This window comes from Patiria miniata, unplaced genomic scaffold, assembly GCF_015706575.1.
Source record: "Patiria miniata isolate m_02_andy unplaced genomic scaffold, ASM1570657v1 HiC_scaffold_1, whole genome shotgun sequence".
NCBI classification, from domain to species: domain Eukaryota; kingdom Metazoa; phylum Echinodermata; class Asteroidea; order Valvatida; family Asterinidae; genus Patiria; species Patiria miniata.
Genome location: NW_024037047.1, coordinates 13180726 through 13201511, shown reverse-complemented (window position 1 = coordinate 13201511; position 20786 = coordinate 13180726).

The following is a 20786-nucleotide window of genomic DNA, read 5'->3' as shown; positions in this document are numbered from 1 at the left end:
TTGCAATTTCTAAACTCCCTTCATTGATGTTCGACACTAACTATGTAACATGTTGGAACAATTCGCGTGTAGGGAGCAATGCGTATGATTGTGTACACAGACCTCTTGTGACGACGTTGGTTGCTATGCAGATGATAGTTTATTCTCTAATTCGCCCCTCAATCGCGAATAAGTTATTTTCAATGCCGCCTACCCTCGTATTTTCCCACCCTGTATTACCCAACCTGCAAGAAAATAGGTTAACAACAACAAATAATGCAATCCATTTGGGAAACACCGAACTTCGATGGCAAGCATTGCGCGGACACGGCTCAGGATGCGTCGCTATCTTGGAGACAGTTTAAGCTGTGTCGAGACAGAAGTATCCGAACTCAAGGTCTTGAGTTTCCGTCTCTGTGCTTGTAGGATGAAAGTCGACTGCCAAGATAGGGACTCGTCTGCTAACGGCATTCTACTTCTACTGTATCTGTCAATATAATGAAGCTGGATAACAAGTGGCTTGATTAGAGGCATTCAATTGCAATATCAGTCATTAACACATTTTCATGAAAATTTGACGTGCGTACTGCTTGCTGGTGAATTCGGTCAGTGACTTGAACACGCCTGTTCAACCACAACTTAATGTCACACTCCGCTTATTCCATTCAAATGTAAATTCTCGCATTGGCTAACCCAATGAAAATATATTTATTCTCTAATTCGCCCCTCAATCGCGAATAAATTATTTTCAATGCCGCTTACCCTCGTATTTTCCCACCCTGTATTACCCAACCTGCAAGAAAACAGGTTAACAACAACAAATAATGCAATCCATTTGGGAAACATCGAACTTCGATGGCAAGCATTGCCCATATTATTTATTCCACATTATCATACTCAGGAATTAAAGAGCGGGAAATAAGGTTTTTTTTAATACAATCATAATCAGGAAACATCAAGTTTTATTTCCACTTTTTAACACATCCAGGGATTGAATTGACCATATTACAACTTACTGAACCAACTTACAGCTGATAAACTATCTATAAACCCAACATTTTGGATACAGAAAGTCTGTCTTCCAACGACTCGTGGACATAGCCATCCTTTGCCGTCTCCGAACGCCAACGTCCGTGTTTCTTAAAAAGCCTGTCCGGCACACCAATACGAGCCGCAGCCGTTGCTCCCCCAGCTCTAAGACTATGCAGTCCTACCGAAGACAAGGCGCTTTTAAATATATCAAGACATCTTGAATATGATAGTTGCCCTGATCTTAGTTTGTACTTGTTCTCTGTTCGAATATAATTAGCTGGTCGAAAAAGGAAACTTTCATCTGAATCTTCATCTACAAGATCTGCAAGGATTAGGTATCTGTTTAACATTCTGACTGGACACGTAGATGTATTTGTTGCTGAAATGATCACACAGGCTCCTTGTCTAAAAATGTCAGTTTTACTTTTAACTATGAAGATATTAACATATGAGGAATGTAATTGGAGATCACATCTTCTGATGTTGATAAGTTCACTGTGACGCAGGAAACCTGCATATGAAATAAGCAACATGGTACATAATCGAATATCTAACAGACTGCTCAGAACTGCATACTTGTCAACGACAGCCTTTAATATTTCTGGTGTAATGGGTTCTTTCTTCTCAACGGGTTTAGCTAATATTCTTTTTAATCCCTGTAATACATAATGTAAAAATCTACTGTCACATGGGTTTTCTTTACAGTCCGCAAAACAATCATGACGCCATTTAAGGCCATAGAAAAATGATTCGATTCACGAGAATGGAGCCCCAATATTGAAGAGATTTATAAAATAACGACACACGTCATTGGCATTGGCTGGTAACGGATTGATCTTCTCCACATAACACCATTGTTGCCATGCGGCAAAAGCAGCGTTGTATTTTTTAGTGGTGCTGGGGGCTCTTGATGCGTCAAGAATCATGGCCAACGTTGAAGAGTACTCATCGTCTTTATATTTTCTGCAGAGAAATAGGTAATTAATAAAGTAATTTATATTTAATATTTATTCTTTTATATACGTGTCATTCGGCTACCTTGCCGTGCGGCTACCTTGCCGTGCGGCTACCTTGCCGTGCGGCTACCTTGCCGTGCGGCTACCCTGCCGTGCGGCTACCCTGCCGTGCGGCTACCCTGCCGTGCGGCTACCCTGCCGTGCGGCTACCCTGCCGTGCGGCTACCCTGCCGTGCGGCTACCCTGCCGTGCGGCTACCCTGCCGTGCGGCTACCCTGCCGTGCGGCTACCCTGCCGTGCGGCTACCCTGCCGTGCGGCTACCCTGCCGTGCGGCTACCCTGCCGTGCGGCTACCCTGCCGTGCGGCTACCCTGCCGTGCGGCTACCCTGCCGTGCGGCTACCCTGCCGTGCGGCTACCCTGCCGTGCGGCTACCCTGCCGTGCGGCTACCCTGCCGTGCGGCTACCCTGCCGTGCGGCTACCCTGCCGTGCGGCTACCCTGCCGTGCGGCTACCCTGCCGTGCGGCTACCCTGCCGTGCGGCTACCCTGCCGTGCGGCTACCCTGCCGTGCGGCTACCCTGCCGTGCGGCTACCCTGCCGTGCGGCTACCCTGCCGTGCGGCTACCCTGCCGTGCGGCTACCCTGCCGTGCGGCTACCCTGCCGTGCGGCTACCCTGCCGTGCGGCTTACCTCATAATGAAAACTTCAGTCTGACACAAAGGACTTCGGACTTGAATAGAGGTGATCCAAACAAAGACTTGTGATTCCGACCTTGGACGAATATATCTGACGAATCAGAAAAATTCATGGTATGCTTGACCAAACTTCGAAACGAACTTTGATGGGAAAAGAGCAACGGCCAAAAAGGGGCTGAATGCCAGCAGGGAATAACCAAAGTGCCCTCTGCTTTGCACAACTTCAAGTTTCTTAGGACGTCCGCCACCAATTTTATAGGGTGGACTACCCAATTATTTTCTCCTTGCCAATTGCACGAAAAGGCATCTACTTGGCTTGTGCAAGGGGATGAGTATTTGGAATTGAACGTAGGCAATTTTGCATTGGTTTCATCTGCAAAACGATCAACTGTATGAGGTCCCCATATTTTATCAATGAATTGAAAGAATATGTATGATACACCCCAATCATCCCAATCTATCTCCCTACTAATCTCATCAGCTCTTTGATTGAGCTCTCTGGGTATCCACTGTACCCCCAGTTGAATACCATGCTTTCTACAGAATTGGAATATATCCAGACTGAGTACAAGTAACTCTTCTACCATACTGCCTTTGCTGACTACCGAGACAACGCCTTTGTTATCAGTACAAACCTTCACTACTTCACCCTCTAAACTCTTCGCAAATGCTTGCAAAGCGAGGGAAACCGCCTGTAATTCCCTCCACGTGGAACTTTTGGTTTCTTCAGCACTCGACCAATTCCTTTGCAGGACCAACTACCCTCCACATCCGACTGTCCATGCACCACGGCCCACTTGGCTCGCATCTGTATATACAAAACATTTGGGAAGAGAGTATTCATATAAATACCGTTTGTTCAAGGTTTGAACTTCTGACTTCCAGAAAACTAATTCCTCAATGACTCTGCAGTCGCTAGCAAGTTTATATTCATAGTCCCAGTGAACTCTCCGTATAATATCCATGTACAGAAACCTTGTTTTCAATTGAGAGACCTTCCCCACTACCGGACCAAGAAATATAATTTTACCTGTAATTGAGGCCAGCTTCCGAGCTGAGGTATAGGGAAGCTTGATCTGAATGCCATTGATACAGCTAACAATATCTTCAATTCTTCTGTCAGAGGCTCTAATTGAAAAGTCTCTTGAATCCCATACCAAACCTAACCAAGTCAAACTTTGCGTAGCTACCCATTGTGACTTCTGAACATTCGGCACTAATCCCGCCGACAAAAGGTCAGACTTTACCCTTGAAGCAATCAAGTTGGCAGTTTCCTCGGTACACGCTCTGCCCCAACCATCATCGAGGTACAAAACTACAAAGTATCCTTGAGTACGCCAGTGTTTTACTAGTGGTCTTAAGCACTTTGTAAAAATATATGGAGCTGTGGATAAACCAAATGGCAAAACTAAAAAAGAATAGTACTTGGTGACCCCTTCTGTGGTCCAAGCAAAACTAAGGAACTTGCAATGCTCCGGAAAAATCTCAATATGATGATAACCTGACTTAAGGTCAAAAGAATATAAAAAATCACCTTTCTGGAAATGTGACTCTGCTACTTTCCAGTCTTGAAAAGTACTCTTATCCTTCCAAAGAAATTGATTCACATAACGAAGGTCTAAAATTAATCTTTTCTTTCCCGAACTTTGGGTAGCTACAGTCAATGGATTAACTACATGTGGTGGTTTGTCACACTCGGCAACCAATCCTTTACTCAAAAAATCTGATATCGCTTCAGCAACAAAACTGCTATTTTCTAGTGCCGACTTGTTGTTTTTGAAATTTCTGGGATTAGGAGTGTTAATGAAAGGCAATTTATATCCATTAGAAATAATATCTATGACCGTTGGATTTGCGTCTATTCCTCTCCAAAATTCTACAGCCGCTTTCAATCTGCCTTTGACCAATGGCTCATCATTGCCCTGTTCATATTCATAATAGTTTGCAAGAAAAAAGTCGATTATCATACCCTGTTTCTGTATTTACATTTTCTGCTACACTATGTGAGTCGTCTGATTCACCACTGTCGGGGCTGAGTTGTACTACCCCCTGCTGGTTCTTTTCCTCCCACCACTGCCTGCCTTTGCTGTCCACAGTTGCGTCTCCAATGACCTGGTTTCCCGCAGGCGAAGCACAAGTCCGTTGGCTTTGGTCCTGCGCTCCATGCTGAGGTAGCCCCAGGCATGAATCTACGGTTTGGCTGAAAACTTCGAAAAAGCCCAGTGCCAGAAGTAGGAGAAAACTGCTTCACTGTAGCATTTTGACGTTGACGCTTGTTCGCAAGCTGACTGCTTTTCTGAAGGCGCTTTTTTCGTACCGCCCTTGCTTGAGCCTGTCTGATTCTTTTGTCATCCTCGGAGTTACTAGCGAGCTCGTCACTGGGGTATTCATCTACAGCTGTCCAGCCTGCGTCAGATTTATCGGATAGTCTTATCAGCTTGTTTCGCTTTTTTACATCTGCAATGACCTCTGTCACCAGGGATTTTGCTGACCCACCGTCGTCTTCTTTGAGACAATTTTCTGCCCTTCTTAATTTCTCTACAATACCTGCATTGAAATCATATTGGGTTTTGTTTCCTTTGAACCGAAAACTCAGCTCCGAAGCTCGCTTCAGCTTTTGCACTTGTTCCGACGTCGTCTGTTGCTTACGCTCGCTGTCTTTTTTTGAATGAGGCGAGCGAGGTATCCAAATACCCCTTGAAATCTCCCAATGCTGCTTTGATGGTATCTCCGACAAGTTTCAGGGAGACAGGTACTTCTTGTGCAGAAGAAGATTGTTCATTTAAGGACATGGTTGCTCTATCGAATTAGGCACGAAAAAGAACACAAACAAATTTGACGCGCGTACTGCTTGCTGGTGAATTCGGTCAGTGACTTGAACACGCCTGTTCAACCACACCTTAATGTCACACTCCGCTGATTCCATTCAAATGTAAATTCTCGCTTTGGCTTAACCCAATGAAAATATATTTACAGCCGTTGTTTTGTCATTTTGGACTTTGTATAGTCTGTCCCCCTGTAGGGCAAAATACTTAAAATTGATACAATCACGTGATGCACTTTTTACTAATCAAGAGATAGCATATGTGAGAAAGTCGTTATAAACTCACATTGTCCGATGATGTCAGGATTTAACTTCCAGGAGTGGTAATCCTGCATGGGATAAGCGTGTTCCATGTTAAATGGCACACAATGGTAGACCGTTGGAGAACAAAAGTGCGAAGACTAGAGGAGGTTCAAATATAAAAATAAAAATCATCTACAAAACCAATGCAGGTTCTTTCCAAACCAATGTTTAGCATAAACAATAAGAGGTCAAAGATAACGAGAGGGTAAACTAGTTGGGTTCTCTCATAAAAAGAACTATGGTTCCCCACAAGCTGTTATTTGTCTGCCAGTAACCCGCAAGGGAATTTCTAATAAAGAGGGATATTTTTTTATGAGAATATTCATTACAAGCCTCTCACAGACCACATCGTTGTGTGTTCATTTGTTCTAACAATGCATATTCTATGTGGACCTGTGAACGAAAAAGGTCCACACAGTGCAGGAAGTGTGAATGTCTTCTTTTTTTTGACACAAAAGTTAATCCCTACCTACAAATCAGTTCAAGTGAAATGCAGGAGCAAGGACATCCGTTGAAAAAAAAAATGAAAAAGGAACATTCAAGGAAATAACGATCGAAAATTGGGGTCGAAATATTGTTCATGGTGCAAATAATTTTCCCCCGTTTTAAGCTCTGGCATGAGCTTCTACATGTCGTTGGTAGGTCAATTATTTAATTAATATAAACACTTAGAATGTTATCACCTCTGTTAGTGATTACACATTGATATTTTGGACTAATGAGGCGTCTGACCAATGAGGTCTGACCAATGAGGCGTCGGCCTTATAATACGGCCCCCATTTTCTGACAGGATCAAAGATTGCTCTGTGTTGCTCTGAGAGCTTATCTTGGGAGCAGGTGTTATCTTTGTCTGTATGAAGCAAGAACCGCTCTTCAGTCACTCTGTACCGTAGTTAGTACAACAGACGCTGAGTAGTTGATCTTCATACAAATAGTGCCAATCGTTATTACAAGATGATTCTTGTGGTGAAAACAATGAAGTGCTAAGATCAGTGGGGTAAATATGTAGGCATGGGGCCACGTGCCCACCAGTACAGGTCCGTGCCCCCTCCCGCGGGTGAGCCCCGACTCCCATATAGAATCTTGAATTGTAGACAAACAATGACACTGCCCTCAGAGTACCCCTTGAACAATTAGTACACCCCTGTTTTACCCTATCTCTAGTATCTTAGGCCAAACAAAAAATGTCTGGTTTCTGGTATGGAGCTTGCCCAAAAAGTGGTGCGGCGATGCGGGTTTTATTTTTTTTTGACCTGTTTTTGGGGGCTTCAATTGTCGGCTGATGACTGCAAATGGTGCCCGACTAAACTTCGTGCAAATATATGGGAATCCAGAGAGGCCACATAAAGCTTATTCTCAATCATAACCCCATCTAAAAACACGTTGAAACTGTGCAGCAGCAGGATTTCAGTCAAACCATTGAGTTTGGCGGTTTGAGACATCATCTTTCATTGAAAACACTTGTTCATTTTGCCGACTTGTATGGCTACGTCGACGCGCGCGCATACCAGAAACCGGAGACTTTTTTTGGCCTTATTGGCAGGTTTTTATGTGAAAGGGAAACCGTGGAGGAACGTTTTAGGTTTAATTCGTCATATTTTCATACAAATGGAACTCAAGTGAATGCAGCGTTATACAATTCAACATATTTCGAAAAGTGCATGTGGTGCTCAGTAAAGTCTGAGTCGTAAAAATACACTGGCCCTTAACATCACCCTGAAAAAAACCCAAGAATTTACGGTAGCGGTCGCAGTACCCAAAATAGACCAATACTTTCTGATACACCCGAGGATATACTGTCAATATCGAAATTGTGTTTGACGTTTTCACAACTGTCGTTGTTGGTGCTATAATAATCCAAGTTCCTTTTCCCTCAACATGCACACATTGAGAGTATGTCCAACGGGGTGATAGTTTTAGGAGTTCAGTTAGTGCTGGGAGACTTATTTCTATATAAATAAGTAAAAGTTAAGTTTCTATACATTTTCCTCATTGGTATCACATCAGCGATGAGTGCTGGTACTGTTATGCACGATTTGCACATTTAGAATCCATGAGGCAACATTGCACTTGTTGCTTTACAATTTGTGCAATAGCCAGAAGATTCAAAGATGTCCATTTCCTCTGTGGAACCGTATTGACGATCCGGATTATAGAACCCTATCGTCCATTTAAACTATGAACCTTTATGTTATTAAAGCTTACTTGTTTTAATTTACTTATAGACACTTCTGACTATCAAGCGTTCGGACTATAAACGATCCTTTTGACTATCAACCTTCAGGCTTAGTAACCTTCCGACAAATTATCCACTTTCGGACGGTTGAGCCTTGGGACTATCTAATTAGCGCTCGGACAATCGAGTGAAATCTGTGATAACCATGGTTAGGCCAAAAAAAAAAGTCTCCGGTTTCGGGTATGGAGCTTGCCCCAAAAGTGGTGCGGCGACGCGGTTTTTTTTTTTTTTTTGGGGGGGGGGGGGCTTCAAATGTCGGCTGATGACTGCAAATGGTGCCCGACTAAACTTAGTGCAAATATATGGGAGTCCAGAGAGGCCACATAAAGCTTATTCTCGATCATAACCCCATCTAAAAACACGTTAAAATTGTGCAGCAGCAGGATTCCAGTCAAACCAGTGAGTTTGGCGGTTTTGAGACATCATCTTGTATTGAAAAAAAAAACTTTTTCATTTTGCCGACGCGCATGGCTACGGCGACGCGCGCGCATACCAGAAACCGGAGACTTTGTTTGGCCTTAAGGCGGATTTTTGTGAGAAGTGCACTGCGATTAATATATGGGTATTAAAGGCAACTGTACAGCACGTTCATGCACTGTTTTGTTGTCAAATTTGAAACCGACTTCAATTTAAGGACACGTGAATATTTAATGAGTTAAGGACGAAGCCTTTTAATATAATGCATCTCATTGTCGTGAAAACAAAATATTCAAGAATTACAGCAATGTCGATCATAATACATGCATAAGAAAAGAAGGGACGGTAAATAGTCTACTTGTAAACTAAAAACTACGTAGGTATAAATATAATCCTGGAATTAGACTCCCAATTTTACAATATTACTAGCGTCACCCAGTTTGTTTTTATAAGGAGGAAATTATATTGAGTACGTCCCAAAAAGGATTATGTTCGTCTAAATAGTTATAACATCAACAAAACTATGACATTTGTTTGATAGTGCAGATTATTGGCCTAAACCCTTATGAATGATATTTGATTTCCCTCACACCTCACTGTACAACGGTCAACTGAGCACAACATTTTTGAACAGTATGACAACATTCCCTTGCCACAGTCATTTTCAGTGCTTTGTTTAGTAAGCTGTGTAAAATCCTTTATGATGTGAAAAAAAGTTGAGGTTGGGTATATGAATCCATTGCCTGACTATTACGGTGTCAGTCATCATGGAAAAAAACCTCGGTTTAATACTGAAGGGCAAATGATTCTAATCCATATCCACGTCAGCCCGTTTTTCACAACACGGAGGATTTATATACAGCAAAGCAAAGAAATTGATGAAGCCAAGAAACTCGGTCAACGTGTCCGAAATATGTTGTTTTGATCAAATGAGTATTGTGCAGTGAGGCGTGAGGTAAATTAAATAACAACAGTAGTTCAGTCGGAAAAGGGGGGTATCGTGCACCCTCGGAAATCAATTTCTAATCAACGTGTCTAGGTCAGAAAAAATGCGTAGAAAACGATTTGCTATGTTAAAAAATTCAAAAAATGTCCCACGTATTGTTTTTATGCAAATTAGTGCCGCCATTACCGAAAAATCTATTTTTAATTATATCTCAGCCAATATTGCTGATAACTGAACGAACTAGGTGTCTAAACCCATGTTTTCAAGGTCAGAGATCACAATAAAACTATTCTGGAAGTGACCACATTTGTCTGTGGCATAGGAATATGCAAATTAGTGCCGCAAATACCGGAAAGTCATGTTTTGGGCATATCTCGGCCAATATAGCACATAACTACACCAGTAAGGTGTCTAAACCCATGTTTTGAGGGTCAGGTATCATTAAAAGACCATTCACGAAGTAACTATGTGTGTCTTTGGCATGAAAATATGTAAATTATAAAGTGTCGCTTTATCAAATATTTGATTTTTAGCCAATATCTCGGCCAATATTTCACATAACTACACAAGTAAGGTGTCTAAACCCATGTTTTGAGGGTCAGGTATCATTAGAAGACCATGCACGAAGTAACTATGCGTGTCCTTGGCAGGTAAATATGAAATTCAAAAGTGTCGATTTATCAGAAATTTGATTTTTAGCCAATATCTCGGCCAATATTGCAGCTAATGTTGACAGAAGGGTTTTTGATAAGCAATAATGATCAAAGTTTATTTTAAGTCATCATATTTAAAATAAACTGTACTATTGGCTGAAATTGAATATAATATTGGCTAAAAATCAAATTTTTGATAAACCGGCAAATTAGAATTTACATATTTTCATGCCAAAGACACACATAGTTACTTCGTAAATGGTCTTCTAATGATACCTGACCCTCAAAACATGGGTTTAGACACCTTACTTGTGTAGTTATGTGCAATATTGGCCGAGATATTGGCTAAAAATCAAATATCTGATTAACCGACACTTAATATTTTACATATTTTCATGCCAAAGACACACATAGTTACTTCGTGAATGGTCTTCTAATGATACTTGACCATCAAAACATGGGTTTAGACACCTTACTGGTGTAGTTATGTGCTATATTGGCCGAGATATGCTAAAAAACATGATGTTCCGGTATTAGCGGCACTAATTTGCATATTCCTATGCCACAGACACATGTGGTCACTTCCACAATAGTTTTATTGTGATCTCTGACCTTGAAAACATGGGTTTAGACACCTAGTTCGTTCAATTATCTGCAATATTGGCTGAGATATAATTAAAAATAGATGTTTCGGTAATGGCGGCACTAATTTGCATAAAAACAATACGTGGGACATTTTTTGAATTTTTTAACATAGCAAATCATTTTCTACGCATTTTTTCTGACCTAGACACGTTGATTAGAAATTGATTTCCGAGGGTGCACGATACCCCCCTTTTCCGACTAAACTACAGGGGTTTAGGTCAAGGGGTATCTGCACGATTAAGAATGTTCCATATTAACTTTGTGGTTTTGTTGTTATTTCACACACAAAAATGAGATGACACTTTGTGGGGGACACACTGTAGTTTAATAGAGAATACAATATAAGTGACCATTATTGAACAACCTGATACATGTTGCTAACTGTAGGAAATGTGTACGGTGACGCTACATTTATGATCTCCGAATACCAGAAATAGGAAAACAACCGTTTCGAATCAATTTTTGATAATTAAGATATTACAAACATTTAACCTACATGCTTTATACTTTATAATAACATTATAATCTATAGTTAAACAAAAGACATGATTTGCAGGGAGGAAATAACTTATGAAAAATCGTCGACATAGTGGACTGTAGCAAACATTCCGCAAATGCCCTACTTCCTTTCAAACTATGTGTACATTTTTCATGTATTGCATGTTAACAATTACTTTTGTGGGTTTCTCTTCCATTTGCAAAAAAAAAAAAAAACCTTGAAAATCAATTGTATCCAAAACTACTTTACTTTTAGCAAAGCAACTTTAAATGTTTAGGTACAACTGACTCATCTTTTCTTATTTTGCACCATTTTTTTTTAGATCTAGCCCGCTATATGACCTCTTCAGGTGAATAACAATCATCCCAATACTCTAGCCTGTACACGGGAGGTTTGAAATCAATCGTCGCTTCCACGACACCTTGTTGTTTGTTGTAATGTACTATCTCGACCTTACGCGTAGCTGGGTCACGATCCACGACTATAGCGTGCTTGTCAATCCTACACAATGATCGCAATGATTGCTGATCGCCTGGTTTTAGGTCTTCGATGCTCTTCATAGCCCTGTCATCAGTCCCCTTTCTTGAGACTAGCTTACGACCAATTGCTAGTCCGATACAAGTCCCTAAGAATTTTCCCAATACTCCACCAACAAAATCCCCGAGAATACCTCCAATGAAATCTCCCACAGCCGAGGGAATGAACGATCCAGCAATGCCCAACCCCGTGGCAACGCCTACACCTAACGACGCATTAACAATACGTCGGATACAACTGGTCCTGTTATCATGCCGGAAAATTTCACCAGCATTCCTGCTTTTATAAATCTTGCAAACATCGAACGCGCAAAAGAAACTCTCCAAGACAGCAAGCACAACAAAGCCAACGACATTAGACATTCCCAATAACATTTCAGCAGTAACAGATTTGACAATTTCTGTTGTCTCACACTTGACAACGGTTGTGTGTATGATTGCTTTTAGCTTATGAAATGACCAACCAACCTGACAGCTTTCTGTACGCCCCGTCTTACAATATGTCGCAAACGTTTCGTCATTATCGATGTTATTATGACTTTTACCAGTGTCATTTAACCTAGATCTAGCCCGAGCAAGGACTAATTTACTTGGGTTAGCTGTAGCTATCTCGCCAGGGTATTCGATACGAAACAATTCTCCCTGTTGTTGGTTTAGGTCAAGCTCTGTTTGTTTGATCTGCCACCCATCGCCCGACTTGCACCACTGAATGACCTTAACACGTCCTCCCTCTCCATCAATTTCTGATACGATGACATGATGCCAGTAGCCCCAATGGCGACGCCAAGTGATGTGATCCCCCACCTTCAGGATACTGCTCAGGGACTTGTAATTCTCGATTTTGGTGCGACTGTATTTTACCTGGAAGGACGTATTGGTCTCAGTGGGTATCTTGAGTTGTTTCTTGAGGACGACACCGTTGACAGTTACCGAGGAGCGGTTGTCACCTTTGTCTGAAGGAAACAAACACCCATCTTCTAGCCACTCTTGACCGCATTTAGTACAGCAAACGCCGAGTAGTTGATTCCCATAGCTGTAGCGTCTGTCTTTATTACAAGATGCTGTGTGTGGTGAACGAAATAAAGCAATAGGATGCATGTTTTATGGGACAGGGGAATCATGTTGAAATGTTTGAAACGTGACAGCATTCAGAGATGGAATTCGTCTGATATAGATCAATTATACGAATTTGATTTACAAAACAAATTCTTACAAAACACGCAATTAAGCATTAAATCGATGTTGATTGACGAATTTGAATATTAGAAACGCTTAATTCGAATGATAAACGTTTCAAATAGCCAAGTCTTTGCCCTTGTATAAGGTATTTTTTTAAGCACAATACAATCTTGCAGCACGATATTTGTCGCGATTGATCATACCACTTTAATTAACCACCCCTTTACACATGCGACGTTTTAAAATGCTAGAATATTTTATCTCATGTTTCAGTTTATTTGACGGCAATATTTTTATTTCCTGCGCTCTCTTTTTAAACATCATGCTCCGCCCCAAAATCTGCTGGATTCAAGATGGGTCTACCTCTTACAATGATTTTAGAACACTTTGTAGAATGTAAAAAAAAGAAAGTTTACTGGTCTATCAAGGACGGGCTTGAACTCTATGGAACGCGCCTTTTGACATTGTGTTTGGTTCATGCTTTACTATTGGCCTTTGATGACTTTTCATTTGCCGTCTTGCACTCACAATGTTTTGAAAGCTAATGCAAAACTGAGCATCGATGTTTTGACGTTTTCTTCTTTATCTGATGAAACAAAGAGCATTCCCAATCTAACCAGTTTAACCACGGCAGTATGAAACAAGGTACGTGGGCTTGTGATGCCCATGTTGGTTGTCTACTTTACACGGGGTGTATTAAGCTGTTCCATAAGTGCCACGTTTGTATCACAGCTTTGCCAATGAGTTTATATAGAATACCTACAGCTTTATGACACTGATGCGCATGCGTCTAATTTGCATATTATAATTCCCGGCAGTTCTGTTCGTGGAACCACCGTGGGTTGTACCACTTGCTTCTTGTTACTTAAAGTAAGATATTCTAACATATGTTTGGTTTCTGTCCAAAACGTGCAATTATTTTTTTTAACTTGGCATTGTGGTTGAATAAAGCAATCCGATGTCATTCAAATAAGATTTCATTAACTCATGCCCTGTGGTTCAACAAATGACATACGCTCTACTACTTGCATTTTGTTTCTAAATTCATGGTAATAGCGTTATCATGCACATTGGAACTTACCACGCCCCCACCCACCGACAGAAATTTTATTGGCTTGAATAAAAAGTGTTTCGGGATGTTTTAATGCATGCCATGTTAAAACAGGGTTGGCGATTTTTTTGATTTAAAAAAAAAAAAAAAAAAATCGGATTTATTTGATTTTTTTATTCATATCATATTTTTTTTGGATTTAAATCAGATGTATTTGATTTGTTTAACTTTCAAAATATTGATATGTCTAAAAATGTGTTTAAATCTCCCAATGCACCCTTACACTCTTCACTTAGGAGTTTACAGTTTCCTATTATACCCATCACCAACAAAACTCCATAAAATGATAAGTATTTTTGGAGAAAATGTATGGAATCAGTGGTAACAAATAACATGATTTCATTTACATGTGTACATGTAGTCTACTTCATGGGTTCAATGGTATACTGAAGACACTTTTGAGGTGATGAAATACAGCTGAGATACAGGTTCACTGTGTGTGGGTATGAATGAAAAACGTGATTTACATGTACAATGTATGGTATGACATATAAAAAGTACAGTTCTCCATGGGCATGTATATTTCATAAAAATGCTTCTAATTTCAAAACTGGTAGCACCGATCCTTGGGTTACTTTGACGGTCCTTCAAACAAGGTCGAATATAGAAATCAGGTCTTGCATAGATCTTGAAAAGTTATTGTATAAATCTCAATGTAAATTTTTATCAACGTTAGTAATAAGATTGATCAATTCGGACTACACCTTTAGATGGTTCAGGTAAGCTTATACCAGCACAGTTGATTCACTACATTGCTGTAAACAAATCAAGGAATGATTAGAGTGAGTGTGCTGTCTTTAAACTCAAACTTTGAACAAAACCTTGAAACTCAGATCTTGACAAAATTATGCTAAACCTACATGTAAGCATGGTAAGTTGAGTCGATGCTGATAAAGTACGTTATAGGGGTGTTTGAATGTGTTGACATCATCTTACACTATGTAATTAGGTAGAATCAGTTGATTTAAATGAAAAAAAATTACCCACATTAAATTTGTTGGCCAAAATTCAGATTTTACAAAATGTGATTTAAATCAGTGATTTTTATGAAAAAAAATGAATTGATTTAAATCACGATTTAAATCAGTGATTTAAATCAGCCAAACCAGTGTTAAAACAATGGAATTGAGGTCTGATTTAACAAACGTGTGAGGAAAGTCAAAACGAACATTAAAGAAGCCAAATTTAATCCATCTGTAAAGGGATGACAAACGGTTTTTAAAGAAAGTTTGTCACGAACTTTACATACCAACTTCGATCCCAATATGTTTGCATACATAGCTCAGAAAGCGGAATACGGAGCTCTTCGAAGCAAGGTTAGCGATGCTGACAGCAACGAGGAACGCAGGGATGACTTTATTAGGGAAACTTTCCCTGGTTTGTCCAGTCTGTTAAAAGTTAATCAATTATTAAATGGTTGTTTTGTGCGTTTTAAAAGAAAGATAACCCTAGACGATGATTTTCCTTTTTTTAAGTTCTTATTGAATTTCAGCCGTAAAAAAAGCTATTAAAAACAAACTTAAAAGGCTCAAAAACGTGTACATTAGAATTGGGTTTTGTGATTTACTGCTATCTTGCCAACACGTTGAGACGTTTACAGTACAAAAGCTAACCCATACCAACCTCCAGATAAAGATCCAATAACAGCAAACAGATCACAAAAGGCTGTTTAAAGTTCATATCTAGCAATAAATGACATTCAAAACAAAACACTTTAGTGCAAAAATTTGCGCCAGAAGGGGGTGGAGTAATTAAAGGCACAAACGCACTCACAACCTGCATCCGTCTCTGACTAATAAGGTTTGCGTGTTGATGTAGTCTAACAGTAAAAATCACAATTACATTCCAAAACGTACTGTAAGGACTGATGTTCTGCCTCTCCCCCCCCCCAAAAAAAAATGGATCGTTGGAGTTTTTTTTAAATGAAGAAAAGTTTAAGAAACTTGTCGAAAATCATCATGTTTGCTCTTAAGTAATTTCAACAAGGAGAGGAAACAAATGATTGCTACAAAATAACTTTTCAAACTGACGGACAAACTTTGGCCTACTATTGTAACTCAAAACACTTTTTAAATTCAATTAAAAATTGAAAATCATTCACAACAACAGTTATTAAAGCTTTTGATTCTCGTAGACGTTAAAGGAAAACCCCTGCTAGTGTAACCGGGGAGAGTGAAATATATTAGTTTTTAAAATGCGGCACTCTCCTTACAACCGAGTGGTTCCACTAAAGAATGATTTGGGTAGAGCGAAGTTTTCTGTTGTCTCAATAATATCAAATGTTTTATTTACAGCACAAATATGAGACAATATATATACAAATGATTAGGTATTTGTGAAGAGAATCACACCGGAGAAAAGCACTGTGGTCACTCGGCAATCATTTATTCGCTTAAAACAGTCCAACAAGCATGGTTTAACAATCACATGTACAATTTACCTGCAACCAGTTCTAATAATTAACAGGTCCATGTAACTACCAGCATGGCTAAATAAATTCCCATAGTTACCACTTACATGCTAACGGTTATAACATTCCAATACTACGGATATCCCTACACCTAGAAGCGCAATTGCTTCACCCAAGTCCTAATGGACTACGGATATCCGTCCAGTTAGAAGCGCAATCGCTTCTCCAAAAGTCCCAATGGACTACGGATATCCGTACATGCAGTTAGAAACGCAATCGCTTCTCACAAGTCCCAGGGGACTATAGATGTCCCTACATTTAGAAGCGCAGTCGCTTGTCGCAAAAATAAGCGCAATCGCTTCTCACGCAAGCTGATAAACGCTGCGGATAAATCACTTATCCGCAGCACAAGAGCCCATGGAGGGAGATTGGCTGAGATCCATCATTCCGAGGATAATGGACGTGAGCCAGCACCCCCGGCGATAGTGGCTCGTCCGTTTGTGCTGACCCTTGGCCTACCACTCAAAATTTGACAAATGGACCATCTCACCTCTCTCTCTCTGGGCTCAAACCATCCAAACACCCATACCTACATTATTTTTTTTATTTTTTTTTTGGTGGCCTGGTGAACCAGTTGTGGCCGACTGGTAATTTACTGGAGGCTATACGAAACCCTTAAGACATGTGATCAACTAAATACTGTTCTCCATTAAATCCTTGAATAAACCCAAAATCTAGCAAATTAATAATATACACATTACCCAATAATTTGGATCGTGCTGGTCTGATTTCGCACCACGGGTCCTTATATGTTACAGCCTACTGTGGATAATTATTAACACAACCTTTGCTTTATCTAATTTGCCAACTTGACAATGCCACGTGTCTGGGATTATTTAAACCTTCGCATCATTGAATATCCACATCAGTTTTCCAGCCTTTTTCTTCAAGCTCACGTAACTCTCGGGTAGCCAATCGAGATATAGTGGCCGGCTACGAAAACTCAAAACTCGTTGAGAAAAATGAGAACGTATTTTTGGCCCCAAGCTTGCTATCTCATGCCAACCTGAAGATTGGATTCCCATTTACAGACTGCATTACGAGGTTACTTTTCCTATGACCCTTTGTATGTCTAATTTAAATGGGTGTCCACTCAGTGGCGCAAGCCAACGTGAAGTGCAGTTCACGCCAGAACCAGAACGCCTATCCAATCGTAAATCCGGGAAACCAACTATACTGATAAGTCATCGAAGGCGCTAAACCGCATGATATGTAATTATAGCCAGGAGTTGATCGGGTTGTGTTTTATGAAATTCCTTGTAAGTTACTCCCACTGGCCACTTCACAATTACGACATGAGCGGATACCGAATACTGTATAACAACCAATACCCCTAAGGCCTGAACGGCAACGTACCACTTGTTTTTAACCAACCTGGTTCAGCAATGCCTCATGATTGACTTCGAATACAATTTTGTTATAATCTGGTTTGCCATCAAATCCTGAACGACTGTTCAGAATAATTAATTAATCAGTCAAATGATCGACAGCAAGTATAACCGTAATACCTGCTCGATTGATGACGTAACAAGCCTGGGTTTACCCAATAAGTCGGATTGACTACAACTTGAACCTGGTTTACCACTAAGTGACGATCGACTGCAATTATGTGTTACACCTCTTGTTCTAATACCACTTCCGCATGATCCACTACCATGTTTTGTCGCCAATCGGCTGGTTTGCCAATTAATCACACTTCAGTAGTTAATCACACTTCAGTAGCAAAATAAGTATAATCCCTTCAATAGTCATATGCCCTACTATACTACGAATTGTCTCTAACCAACCTGGTACACATAAATGATCGACTACAACTTCAGTAATGCAATTAACCTGGTTTGCGTTTACAACGTGAGTATGTGACTCCATTGAAGACAACACTTAATTAAACCATAATTGTAGTGAACGACCGTGTTTGTAACCCGCACATATGACTTGTACTCCCCTTAAGTGTACTGCAGGTACCCATTCACAAGTATGGTTCATATGATAACTCATGCGTTGACGTTAACTGCAATTTTACTTCAACTGGGGACAACCCCTAACCCCTAAGTCATGATCGGTTACGACGTGTTTCGGGAGCCACCCACAATACTGTTAATAACATGTGGCATATACTCGTATGATGCCGCGACTCTATGCCTTGACAATCTGGTGACTATTCTGTGACTGCATGCCCTTAATGAGCGTGTGCGGTAATAGTCTTAAGTATTTAGTTCCATATCGCCCCTATATACCTCGTAAGCTACTACATGTATATCAGTCAACGAACTTCGACCGGGCGGCTCACCGCCATGCTTGGGCTTCATACAATACTGGATGCGAACACCATTCCTGCCTTTACAATAATCGTAAGGCTTCAACATAATAGCCGGTTCAACCGCCCGTCCTGTGATGTGTAAGTGTGCGTGTGGGTGATCTTGCTTTAGCACACGTTAGCCTTGAAACAAAATAAGTTACCCCCATGGACAACCCGTTGTCCCTACATTCAACAATCATTTGATACTCCATATCGAGTGTTACAAACCGTTGAATTACGGAATAACAATTGCCTGTTTTGGTTTGTTAATTGTCCCCTTCACTGTGCTCCAAATTTGCGGGTGCTGGAGGGTACCGGACGTGTTTGGGCTAAAACAGTTTATATATAGTCTGTCGCATGGGCTGCACAAGTCCGTAAGCCCCTTTAAGAGTTCGACTTGAGGAGGGTTTGTTGCGCGGCGTGCAACCATTCAAACTGTGATGAAAAATGTCCGACTCCTCCGTAGACATGTCCGGTTAAGCCCCGGGGCTTTTTAGCAGGGGCTGTCCGTCAATCGCCCGCGACATTCGAAAACCACCGTGTATGTGGCGATTGGGCAACGACACAATACTGTCCAAACAAAATAATTATGTCCGACAATCTGACGGCAACGCTTTGCCTCGACTCCCCACAGCCTGGTCTGCAAGTTCTGTGTTAAGTGCTGGTGAAACGCCCACCACTCCTTCCAATGCAAGGAATCTGCAGACTGCACTAGTGGTTCCCAGGTCACCGATCCTGTGGCCGGCCCCGCCGACCTTAACTCATCGGGATGAGGCTGCCGCCGCTTGCCATATCCTCGGGGTGCACCCTGTATGTGGATCAAAAACAGAGCTTTTGTGAGGGACCTAGGAACCATTACGGCAATTCACATCTTGTCACAGATTAACAATTAATAACCCATCGTTGACTATGACCCACAATATGGCCGGTTGCAGTGCCCTACTCACTTTAATACTCTGTTCAATTAATTTGCTTAGGCAGCACCTTGACTGACACGTGAGTGGCGCAAAAATGTGCACACGCTAATTACAATTGCTCGTATGTAGGGCCTATGTATTGATTCATTTATTTATTTATCTATTTATGTACTTATGTAGTTAATCTTCCGCGACCGTGGATTTCACCCACCAAAGGGAAGGGGCCGGGGCTCCCGCGTGCCTGCTTCCATCTGAAACTACTAGCCAGGAACTGGGCAAAGTGAAACGTATTCGTGTTTGGTGGCGCCCCTCCCGCCTCCCTATAGCCTACGCCATTGGCACCATGGCCTTTGCAATTATGGGAGCCATAAAATTGGCAACAATAGTTTTATCAAATAATTCTTCTGCTATCTTTTGAGGGAATCCTCAAAGAACTGCACGCGAAAGCTTTCGGCCTCCCTGTTGGGGACATATTTCTTTTCTTCTTTTATTTACTAATTAATTAATTTATTTCTTTTTAAATGTGCCCCTCTTGAGCTCTCTCCCCACTAAGGCTCCCCACACACATAATGTCCTGCTTTCCCTGAAAAAAACATGTTGATGTTGTTGAGGCGTCATCAAAGGGCAGACATTGTGCAATTTACGCGTTTTATTTCTGCATACATCCCTATCAGACTATGCCCCCAACCGTTTGCTCAATGGTACCTAGTGAGAAACGGTTGCTCTCTGTGGCTTGCAGCCCCAAGCTACAACACCCAAGCCCGCCTGCAGCAACTATCCGACAACCAAATCCAACTTTTTGCTGGCAGTTTTTGCTTAGGTACTATCTTAGTAAAGTGTTAATGTTATGGAACCTGGCATTTAGTTGTGTCCATCTAACTCCCCCTCATTCTCAAACTTGCCATGCTCTACAATTTTTCACTTCTCATCGTCGTTGATAAAGTGTAACTTTTGGTGACGTTATGTCATGTATGTCTCATACATTGGTATGCGGCATTCAAGTCGTGTTGAAACCTACGCCTTTCTCTATAGGGATTACCCGTAGTTTGTCTGCCCTACACTTACAACTTACGAGCGCTCACATGGCC